General features: G+C 38.4%; 1 protein-coding gene across 3 annotated transcripts in view; it reads left to right on the top strand.

Annotated features, from left to right (window-relative positions):
* Positions 1 to 4389: 4389 nt before the first annotated feature.
* Positions 4390 to 10000, top strand: part of LOC138011287 (uncharacterized) — a 12042-nt gene continuing 6431 nt past the window's right edge. Inside the window, exon 1 of one of the 3 annotated variants that reach the window (XM_068858248.1) lies at positions 4390 to 4469. The gene's annotated coding sequence lies outside the window, so the exon portion shown is untranslated. Of the gene's footprint in view, positions 4470 to 5215; positions 5371 to 6235; positions 6334 to 10000 lie in introns of those variants that run through there. The other 2 variants (XM_068858246.1, XM_068858247.1) reach the window with 2 other exon arrangements.

Genomic DNA, 10000 nt, shown 5'->3' with positions numbered 1-10000 from the left:
ATTTGCGAAACAGGGATCACTTTCTTCCAAAATGCTAGTCTTTTATCGTGAAACAATTGTATGAAGTTTCATTCCACAAAATGACTTCCCGTTAAAGATTATTGCCAAGTCAATAGTTTGATTGAATGCTAATTGTTGTAAGTAGAGACTAAAGCTACTTCCACTTCCACAAAAATTAAAGTACAAAGTAAGTTGCTAGGAGCATTCCATTGTAGCATTCCATTGTAGTTCTCGATTTAGCTTCAGAAGTTCAAGGAGGATACTGAGCTACTGACCATGGCCACAAACCAAAACACGCTGAAGAAGTCAGAAGAACGAGTGAAACAATTTAAGAAAACAACGACTTCAAAGAGCATAACGATTTGCTAAGAAACGCAGAAAAAATGCAAACAAAGCCTATGAAAAGCCAGCTATCTCACTGATACAGGGCAAAATGTAACAGGCGTTCAAAAACTAAATGGAAAAAACATTATTTTCGAGACCAACTATTTTCTAAGAAGAAAACGTATCACACAGCACTATGGAGATTCAAATGTAAAACCTCATAGGGCAAAAACCATTGCTAAATGAATTCTGCAGGAGCCGCCTAAAAGAGGCGTCCATTCAAATATGTACACAAGATCCAGAGAAAAACTATAACAAAGGCAACAGAAACCAGACCACGTACAAGGGAGTCGTGCACATGTACAGTAAATCGTTGATAAAAGGTACTTTAAATTCGCCGAGAATGATGCAGAGGGTATAGCAGTACAAAAGCCCTTAACGCGGAAACACGTGATCTGTCAAAGTAAAAGAATGTTCCGCCCACATCATGATTTAAAGACTCTTGGGACGAAGTCGACAAGCGCTATTAATACCGCGTAGTTGATTCCTTCAAAAACAAAGCACCCATTGAAAATCCCGGAGCAAAGGAGATAGGTAGGTTTTTAGTAAAGGGTAGTATTATGGTTTATTGCACACTTTTTGTTTAGTGGTCATGAAAAAAATTCCAACAAACAATTCTCAGTCCAATTCTTTATTCAATTAAAGGAAGTGGCTCCTGGCTCCGCGCTCACCTGTAAAAGAATAGAAAAAACAAATTCGGTTTTAAAACATAATTTTATTTCATGAAAACTTCAATCTTCGTTCCGACTTCATTACTATAAGCGACTTTCAGAACGAGTCAGAATACAATAGATGTTATTATTATGCAAATAAATGGCGGAGTATTCAGCAGATAAGCTCAATTTGTTTTCCATTTTGTACTTTTCTGTCTGCTCTTTTGGTGAAACAAATTATCCTTACAGTTTTTAGCCTTTAAAAGTCTATATTTGTGAAAGAGCGATCGTTTTTTTTGATTAGATTAGGATGACGTGGCCTTAGTGATTAAACAAATTAAAACCCACAATAGGGTACTATAAATAATCATACCAGTGTTCACGATCTCCGACTCTCGGCTAAACAAAGGCGCGTTTTGGCTTTGCGCGGCTTCATCCTTGCTTTGGGGGGGGGGGGGGGGATGAGGGTTTGTTGTTCCATTTTATTCTGTCCAAGATTGTAGGAGATATGGGGTGTAAAAACCCGGTCCAAAAAATGTACCGCACACACTTACATGTACAGTAAATCGTTGATAAAACGCATTTTAAATTCGTCGAGAATGATGGAGAGGGTATAGCAGTACAAAAGCCCTTAACGCGGAAAAACGTGATCTGTCAAAGTAAAAGAATGTTCCGCCCACATCATGATTTAAAGACTCTTGAGAGGAAGTCGACAAGCGCTATTAATACCGCTTGGTTGATTCCTTCAAAAACAAAGCACCCATTGAAAATCCCGGAGCAAAGGAGATAGGTAAGTTTTTAGTAAAGGGTAGTATTATGGTTTATTGCTCACTTTTTGTTTAGTGGTTATGAACAAAATTCCAACAAACAATTCTCAGTCCAATCTTTATCCAATTAAAGGAAGTGGCTCCTGGCTCCGCGCTCACCTGTAAAAGAATAGAAAAAACAAATTCTGTTTTAAAACATGACTCTATTTGATGAAATTTTTTTCCAACAAATGACACACGGTTGTTGACAGTTTTATTCTACCAAGACTAGCCCGTGAGCAGGCTCCCAGTGGTTCTAGGTACATGAAGAGCATGCTCGACTGCTCGGATGCGCAGGCTAAACAAAGGCGAAAAGGTGTTGTCAGATGCGGTTTCACAGTCAGTGGCCACCTCTTCCTATTTATCTACATGTCTGAGAGCTTCGACTGGTTTTACTCACAGCGTCATGTATATCAATCATGACAATAAATCTGTGCACAAACGTTTCAAAGCTTAATGCTTTCAAAGCAAACCTGGTCATTTATCAGTGAACTCATAGAAAACAGAAGAAATGTGCGTATTTAATTTATATAAAATGAATAAAAAAATTCACTTATCATAAGCCTGTATGAAGTGCAGGATGCATTATTAACTACGAGAGAGTTCTGCTGCCTGGAAGACGCAAAAAAAAAAACAAAACAAACTTATGCCTGACTACGTTGTAGGGACCTAAGCGATCTGTTAAGATCACCGATCGTTTCACATGTACCTCCACAAATGTCATTTATTGCATAACCTGTACGTTATGCAATAAATTATACATTGGTGAGACAGGTAGACGACTAGGTGACCGATTCCGCGAACACCTTCACGATGTTGAGGAGAATGACAAGGATGCATCTAAGCCAGTCGCTCGCCATTTTAATCTGCCTAACCACTCCAAAAAACACATGGCTATCTGCGGCCTTTCCCTACATCTAGGTACGACGGAAAGCCGCAAGAATCTGGGACAAAAATTCTTCTTTCAAATCGGCACCCTTAATCCTCACGGTATTAACGAACGCTTTTCATTTAACTAATATATTCCTATATTTCACGTTGCCTTGTTACCACCAATAGCGTAGCTCCTACTCTACTATAAAAACTACACGTAACCCATAATCCCTCGATTCGCTCTGACGAAGGGCTAACGCTCGAAACGTCAGCTTGTAGAATCTCTGTACGGTGGCCAATTTACATTATCAACTCCGTTGATAAACCAAATTTTTGTATACTACTTCCCCACCGACGCAGCACCACAGTTTCTTTAGAAGCTACCCCTTCATTCATACATTGTAATTATTTTAATACGCTTAAAGGCAGAACGCTACAAAACATATATAGAAAATGCATCGGCTGGTAATTGAAGGAATAATTACAGTAAGAAAAAAAAAAGTTAGTTTGTCTACAAGCCAGACTCGAACCCGCCCAAAAACATTAGGTACGCTGTACTTGCTCGCCGAAATTGCATTCTAGACCTCTAAGCAAACCACGGAGTGGCTGTTACCTTGGTGCTATTTTTAAGAAGCGTATGGGTGCCTTTACAGATCATTGTTAGCGATATTTTATCTAGATAGATTGTTTCTTGTTTCATTTTCTGAAATCGAACACGATTTATGTTGACAAACATAAGGATTAGCACGATTTACAACAGATTACCGACAGTTTTTATCGGTCTTTCACGATTTCGTCGTGGAAGTAAGAGATAGTGAATCACTGTGACTTTTATTTCAATTGGCTGTAAATCGCGATTAACCATTAAAAACCGTTGCAAAGCATCTTAAGTCACACATAAACCTCTTGTAAACCGTCAGTGAAACGTGGAACGTGTCATTTTGACAAACTTCAAGTGCACTAAACAGTTTAAAAATTCTAACTAAAACTTTCAGTCTTTCAATTGTTGCATGGTATTTCAGCGAGGTATAAAAGGTCCACAGTCTTGTGACTCCTGAGAAATAACATTAATGGTCCTGTTTTGTCGCAGAACTCTTTATATGATTTGAGAGTAATGCCATGTTCTAGAGCGCGTTTATCTAGCCTCGTGGACACGTTGTGCAAAAATGTTCTCTCCGGGTATAGTAAGTCTGGACCTCCGTCAGTGACGCGTGTGACTGGGTCACAGACCAGTGTTTTCAAGCGATAAATGTGTTAAAAGATGACTATCTAATTAAGAGTGACCACTATTTCGTGACGTTGACACCTTCCATACAATCTTGGACAAAATAGATGGGAAGTTTGAAATCCACCTCCCCCCCAAATCAAGGATGGGAAAAAGGCGCGTTTTGGCTTTTGCGCGGTTTCATCCTTGCTTTGTGGGGGATGAGGGTTTGCTGTTCCATTTTATTCTGTCCAAGATTGTAGGAGGTATGGGGTGTAAAAACCCGGTCGAAAAAATGTACCGTACACACTTACATGTACAGTAAATCGTTGATAAAACGTACTTTAAATTCGTCGAGAATGATGGAGAGGGTATAGCAGTACAAAAGCCCTTAACGCGGAAAAAAGTGATCTGTCAAAGTAAAAAAATGTTCCGCCCACATCATGATTAAAGACTCTTGGGAGGAAGTCGGCAAGCGCTCTTAATACCGCGTAGTTGATTCCTTCAAAAACAAAGCACCCATTGAAAATCCCGGAGCAAAGGAGATAGGTAGGTTTTTAGTAAAGGGTAGTATTATGGTTTATTGCACACTTTTTGTTTAGTGGTCATGAAAAAAATTCCAACAAACAATTCTCAGTCCAATTTGTTTATCCAATTAAAGGACGTGGCTCCTGGCTCCGCGCGCACCTGTAAAAGAATAGAAAAAACAAATTCGGTTTTAAAACATGCCTCTATTTGATGAAAAACTTGAATCTTCTTTCCGACTTCATTACTATAATCGACTTTCAGAACAAGTCAGAATACAATAGATGTTATTATTATGCAAATAAATGGCGGAGTATTCAGCAGATAAGCTCAATTTGTTTTCCATTTTATACTTTGCTGTGTGCTCTTTTGGTGAAACAAATTATCCTTACAGTTTTTAGCCTTTAAAAGTCTATATTTGTGAAAGAGCGATCGTTTTTTTTATTAGATTAGGATGACGTGGCCTTAGTGATTAAGCAAATTAAAATCCACTATAGGATACTATAAATAATCAAACCAGTGTTCACGATCTCCGACTTTCGGCTAAACAAAGGCGCGTTTTGGCTTTTGTGCGGCTTCATCCTTGCTTTGGAGGGGATGAGGGTTTGCTGTGCCATTTTATTCTGTCCAAGATTGTAGGAGGTATGGGGTGTAAAACCCGGTCGAAAAAATGTACCGTACACACTTACATGTACAGTAAATCGTTGATAAAACGTACTTTAAATTCGTCGAGAATGATGCAGAGGGTATAGCAGTACAAAAGCCCTTAACGCGGAAACACGTGATCTGTCAAAGTAAAACAATGTTTCGCCCACATCATGATTTAAAGACTCTTGGGACGAAGTCGACAAGCGCTATTAATACCGCGTAGTTGATTCCTTCAAAAACAAAGCACCCATTGAAAATCCCGGAGCAAAGGAGATAGGTAGGTTTTTAGTAAAGGGTAGTATTATGGTTTATTGCACACTTTTTGTTTAGTGGTCACGAACAAAATTCCAACAAACAATTCTCAGTCCAATCTTTATCCAATTAAAGGAAGTGGCTCCTGGCTCCGCGCTCACCTGTAAAAGAATAGAAAAAACAAATTCGGTTTTAACACATGACTCTATTTGATGAAAAACTTGAATCTTCGTTCCGACTTCATTACTATAAGCGACTTTCAGAAACGAGTCAGAATACAATAGATGTTATTATTATGGAAATAAATGGCGGAGTATTCAGCAGATAAGCTCAATTTGTTTTCTATTTTATACTTTTCTGTCTGCTCTTTTGGTGGAACATATTTTATCCTCACTGTTTTTAGTCTTTAAAAATCTATATTTGTGAAACAGCGATCTTTGTGTTATTAGACTAGGAGGACGTGGCCACTAACTGTGAAACCGCAGCTGACAACAAAGGCCCTTCATGCCCGGGCCCCCCTCTCCCCCCCCCCCCCCCCCCCGGGCCTTCATGTACCTCGAATCACCGAGAGCCTGCTCGCAAGCTATAGTCTTCGTTGAATGAAAGGGCCAATTATTATCGAGAATTGATGGAAAATACGAAACAGGATTTGTTTTCCTTTCTTTTACCCGTTTGATGTTGGAAATCGATATCATGATTGTTCACACACCGTAGTGATTTCATCACTGACACCCATTAAATTAATGGATCCGTGTACGTGTTGGAATTTGTCACCGCAATGGCTTGAGATTCATGCCACAAAAGTAACTTTGAATCGTTAGCATATTTTAGCAATGAAAAGAAAAACGAAAACATACAATAGGTGTTGGCCGCCTTAAAAATAACTATACGGCCCAAAAGGGAAAGCGTGCCAAAGCAAAGCCCCGTTGCACTTAGAGAGACCCACACGTCAAGCACAATGAGCCTACCTGCAACTAACCTAGAATAGGTAAATCAATTTGATCCTTGTTGCAATAAATAAATCATGAGAAGAATTAATTGAATAGGAAAATTGTTCAAATTTTAGTATTTATACTTCGAAGATCATTTTTAACACTTAAAATTTCTTCAGGAAACATGATTGTATGTTATTTTGAATAGGAATGTTTAATAACCGAAATTTTTGACTTATCTGCTGCACTTCTGGTATTCTCTTTGTAAATTTCCGTAACTTGATTGAAATATTTAATATTTAACGACCAAAGGAATGAAGTGTGATGAAATATCTACTACCCCAGGCAAGTGTGTCATAGGTTAGGAAAGGAGAAGTGAGTAAATCAAAGGGAATTGTTTCAAGGAGCATCCTTGAGGTACACTAGAACGTAGGTGCATTGTTCATAGTGACTATCTATAGGCGACTTTCAAGATGGCCTCCGATGTAAAGCAGGTCATAGCCATGGCGATACCTGTCCACGTATATCATAAAACTAAAGTCCTTTCAGTGCTGCCGCAACTTCGAGGCATCTTTCTTATCGGTTATCAGTTTCAGTATTCATACATTTAGCCATTCAGTCTCAACATTGCAAAACTAGACCCTCCGTGAGGGTACACTGGGTTGCCTGTGGTGCGTGAACCGTTCCAGACAATTTTTTCAAGTTGGGGGGTCATTAAGACCATGTAAGGGGTCACCCAGAAGTCATACCAGCAGAGGCCCTTTGGCTCACAGGTCCTCACACGTTCGTACGACGAAACAGATCTGTCCTTGCGTAATATGTAGCTCTAACAGTGCACGATATTGTTTTGGTATTGTCTATCACAGTGTAGTTAAGTGCTATGGTAGAAGCCTTAGGTAAATAGCCTGAGAAGACATGTGGTTACTAGCAAAGTACTGAACCCAGAATGATTGAAGAAAATAAATGGGAGGTGAGAAACATTTGCTTCTGGGCTGACATGTTGATAAACTTCTTTTCACCACAAGTTTACGCGTGCCCTCTGAGCACCTGACATATACCCCTTCGTAAAACAGAAGCATTGGACCGGAAATACTATTAACGTTAACAAGTGCAAATTCAGCAAGGTACAGATTTTGTTAGCTTGCTTTATGCAAAAACAAATATTGATGCAAAAGTAAATAAATATTGATACACAGTTTTTAGAAAGAGCAGAAGGAAGTTTCCAGGACGGTCGCTCGAGAATAACATATTTACAACATGAAAACAACATTAATTTTGAACCGTGAATATAGAATATAAACAGTTACGATCAGCGACAAACATTTTGGGAGATTTTTGCTACGTTCAATTTTGTTATTGTACGTTTTGGCTGCACAAATAAATCGCAAATCGAAATTCAGCGGGCGCCGTGATTAAGTTACCGCGGCTTGTTTACTTGCCAAACAGTGAAGCATCTGTGTCAAATGATGGCAAGATACCGGGTTTTCGTCAGTTTCTTTTTCTGTCAAGTGTTATAAAGTTTGACAATAAATGAGCGAATTCAAAACAAAGATCACAACCGCCCACCATTGTTTCTGCAAAGTCAAAAATTTACTCTCCAAGACGAGGTTATTTATCACCAGGTAATTCCATCATTTTGGAAATAGCAGCTACTTTATTATTCACCGGCGTCACAATTTTTCGCCGATTTTGGGGCTCATTTTGTTGAAACTCAAGCACGCTTCCAAGAGACCTGTTTATTTTCATGAAACCTTTCCTGGTTACAGAGTTATACTAAAAATATCCTCCCGTATCACGTTTCAACCTTAAGCTCGAAAATTCAATACACAACATGATATTATAATTCACAAAGGCAGAAAATATCACAGAATCCTTTTCCAGCGAAACATTTTATTGAAACAAACAACATAAGATGCACTAAAACGCCATTCGCGTTGCAATGACTTTCCATTGCTGGTTAACGAGAATAACAAACTCACGAGGCAGAATGTATATTTATATTTAATTTAGTTAGCACAACACCAAAACGCTAACCTCATTTTGACACGAAAATGCTTTACTATTGCCATAAAAACTATCCAGTTAAGCTCGCATATTACAAAACATGATGAATTCGTAAAAGCCACCTTTTCCAGGGAACAATTTTTTGAATTTTTAGAGGCGAAAACCTCTTCCTATTTCATTGCGTGCGTGAAGACAAGAAACTCAATCGTGTCAAATTACCATGTACTTCAAGTTCAAAGACTTTCCTGAAGAACATTTTCCTTGAATAACAACAAAATGCTTTACTATTGCCATAAAAACTATCCAGCACACATATCATAAAACATGATGAATTCATAAAGGCCACCTTTTCCAGCGAACAATTTTTTGAAAAAAAAAAAACATATTTGCTACTATTGCGTGCGTAAAGAGAAAAAAACTCAGTCGTGTCAAATATGCGCAATATTACAACAAACTAAAATTTCAGGATCAAACCGTTTCCATGAAGAACCTTTTCCTTGAATAATGAAGCACAAAATAGACGACAAGCTTTCTTTCAAATAATTCTTGGCTGTCACATTTCCAATTTTTTTCAAGTTACCTGAAGACTGTGCAGAGTTGATCACAGATCCACTTAAGGTGTTCGATTCGTTTTCTGTCTTTGTTGAACCCATAAGTTACCAGAGAATTTTCCATTTGGTTTCAGTGTTCTACATAACAGCACACTTGGTAAATATTATTTTAGAAATGCAGCTCACGGGCGACAGATTGTTGTCGAAGTCCATTACTCGTCGCTTTTGAGATTCCAGGTGTTGGTTTTCACCGCCTGCGTAGTTTATCCAACTGACTTTCCATTATTGAGCTCCATAAGGGTATATTTTGTTTAAGGATCCAGTAAAACGCCATTCGCGTTACATGACTTTCGACGCCATTGCAGGCTACAATAGGTTAATGATTGTACTGTGTCCACCAGAGAAATCTACGCAAGTTCCACTACCCTCTCGATCCTAAGATAATACGCTCAGAAGGCTCTATACGCAAAGACACCGCTTACCAGGGGAGTGACAGGCAAGACTTTTACCGACACGGAAAAAAAAAATAAAAAAGAGAAAACGGAAATCTACCCATTTTCCGACTGAGATTGCCATACGGGAACCCAGTAATTATTTGGGAATAAAGACCTGTACTATCCATCCTGTGTCTTCATCGCTACACTTCAGCGACGAACATGATGAACTTAACACAGTTCTTTTCATTATTTATTTTTTTATACTGATAAGTCAGAATTGATACGGATGTATAATAACCAAAACTAATCCTAACCTGACCCTATTTTTTCTCGAGGTTTAATTTAGGCTCCAAACAAGTTTCCTCAATGCATCTGAGTGCATATTCAACATAAACCTAAACACCTTGCAATTGGGCAAATTTATGTACTCCTATCAAATCTCGACCCTTCCCGTTCACTGTTAGCAAACAAAATTGTTTTACCGAAAAATTCAAATACTTTCCTATTATACAAGAAATTGTAAGACCTTCCAATTACTTTACTGCAGAACTAATACTAAACAATTCTGCGCGCTTTTTATCAAGTCATAAGTTTTACAATTCTCCTTATTCCGACGTTGTTTCTGCCAGCTTCCCCCCGCCCCCTTGCCTATACGTATACTTTTAAGAAAAGACTTCTAGTTATTTATTTGTAAGAATTATTAATGTATAACGCAGTTGTTTATTGTTTCC

The sequence above is a fragment of the Montipora foliosa genome, chromosome 7 (genome assembly GCF_036669935.1).
Source record: "Montipora foliosa isolate CH-2021 chromosome 7, ASM3666993v2, whole genome shotgun sequence".
NCBI lineage: Eukaryota > Metazoa > Cnidaria > Anthozoa > Scleractinia > Acroporidae > Montipora > Montipora foliosa.
Note: the sequence above shows the minus strand (reverse complement) of the source record. Positions and strands in the feature narration are given on the sequence as shown.